Source organism: Marmota monax, unplaced genomic scaffold (genome assembly GCF_021218885.2).
Source record: "Marmota monax isolate L192 unplaced genomic scaffold, Marmota_monax_Labrador192_F-V1.1 WCK01_AAM20220418_F8-fsc00109, whole genome shotgun sequence".
Lineage (NCBI taxonomy): Eukaryota > Metazoa > Chordata > Mammalia > Rodentia > Sciuridae > Marmota > Marmota monax.
Genome location: NW_026695229.1, coordinates 1,545,767 through 1,547,856, shown reverse-complemented (window position 1 = coordinate 1,547,856; position 2,090 = coordinate 1,545,767). Strand labels below are relative to the sequence as shown.

Sequence of the window (2,090 nt, the reverse complement as noted above, 5' to 3'; positions counted from 1 at the left end):
GTCTGAGGCCACTCAGTGACATGATCTGATTTCTCCCTCTAGAATATAAGATGAAGGAGCAGAATATGTGAAGATAACGAAAAAACAGAGCTCCAACCACCTATAAAATCCAAACTTTTACACCAGGAGGACTGGGTTAGTTAGCTTTCTATCACTATGACAAAATACCTAAGTTAACAAACTAAGAGGAGACCATCTTGTTTTTCTTTAAGCTGGCAGTGACTGTGGGTCCATGCACTCTTGAACCATGAAGCTACTAACCAGAGCTGGGTCCCTCTTGAGATTTTATTCTCTCAAAGTTGTCCTGAAGTTAAAGGCACAACCGGCCCCTGCAAGAGTTCCTCTACATCCTCAGGACCTTGAACTTTCCACAGTACTCAATGGTTTGGTGATTGCTTCTCCGGGAAACTATGCTTCTGCATCAAGAATTGGTTGTTTATGAAAGCAAGCAGTAGATGTGAGAACTCCAGCAATTTAGGAACCTGTCATTTGCTGCATCTGGCATCCAGTTTAACTACAAAAGGAGTTTCATCTTTCAAGATAACCTGTAGAATTGAAGCAGTTGGTGCTAAATTAAGTGTGGGAACAACAAGGGAAAATATGGCTTACACTGAGGGGTACCTGTGGGATGTTGTCGATATTCTAATGGAGTTCCTGCTCAATGTCACCAAAGAAGCAGGTTGGGGAAGTGGCTGCCCTTCAGTCTCAGCTAAGGATTGACAAAAGTGTGGCTTTTCAGAACCCACAAGTTTATCACAGTGAAAATTTGCATGCCACAGCTTACCAGAAGGCCTTGGGTAATTCTTTGTATTGTCCTGACTATTGGATTGGAAAAGGGACATCAGAAGAGCTACATTACTTCATTCAGAGCTATTTTACAAGCACAAGAATGACTTTGGTTGGACTTGGTGTGAGTCATCCTGTTTTAAAGCAAGTTGCTGAACAGTTTCTCAATGTAAGGGGTGGGCTTGATTTATTTGGTGCAAAGGCCAAATATTATGGAGGTGAAATTTGAGAACAGAATGGAGACAGTCTTGTCCATTCTGGAGTTGTAGCAGAAAGTCTGCCATAGGAAGTGCAGCACATGCATTCACTGTTCTTCAGCATGTCCTTGGGATGCTGGACCACATGTCAAGAGGGGCAGCAATGCCACTAGCATCCTGTACCAGGCTATTGCCAAAGGAAATCACCAGTCGTTTGATGTTTCTGCTTTTAATGCCGGTTACTTGGATTCTGGACACTTTGGAATTTACGCAATCTCCAAGGCTGCAGCTGCTGGAGATGTTATCAAGTCTGCCTATAACCAAGTAAAAATAATTGCTGAAGGAAACCTTGCCAATGAAGATGGCCAGACTGCTTAGAAGAAGCTGGAAGCTGGATACCTAATGTCAGTGGACATTAGACTTCCTGGATGATGTTGGATTCCAGGCTCTAGCTGCTGGTTCGTTCTCTCTCTCTCTCTCTCTCTCTCTCTCTCTCTCTCTTGTTTTGTTACCAGGGATTGAACCCAGGGGTGCTTTACCACTGAGCCACATCCCTATACCTTTTTAATATTTTATTTAGAGACTCAGAGTCTCACCAAGTTGCTTAGGGATTTGCTAAATTGCTGAGGCTGGCTTTGAACTCATGATCCTCCTGCCTTAGCCTCCTGAGCCACTGGGATTACAGGCATATCCCACTGCACCTGGCCTAGTTGCTGGTTCTTATATGCCACCATCCACCCTCCTTCAGCAAACTGACTCAGTGGCTGATGTGATATCATACATGCTACAAAGAAGTTTGTTTCTGGCTAGAAGTAGGTGTCAGCAAGTGGAAATGTGGTCCATACACCTTTTGTTGACGAGTTGTAACACTAAAGCAAATATTTCTGGGGAGAGAACAGAACATTTTCTTAGCCCAGAGCAGCAAACACATGAAAGTCAAAAGTCTGTAATAATTTATCTTTTTTTTTCTCAATGAGGTAAAATATCATAAAACATAAATGCAGGTTATTATTCCCAGGTGACCTAGAGTCAATAAGACATTCTGCTTAAATGTTAAAAAAAATTAAGAACTTAAAGGAGGAAAGGTTTATTTTGGCTTACTGTTTC

General features: G+C 42.3%; 1 pseudogene; it reads left to right on the top strand.

The window, feature by feature from the left end:
- Nucleotides 1-247: 247 nt before the first annotated feature.
- Nucleotides 248-1,850, top strand: LOC124088273 (cytochrome b-c1 complex subunit 2, mitochondrial-like; annotated as a pseudogene).
- Nucleotides 1,851-2,090: the final 240 nt, after the last annotated feature.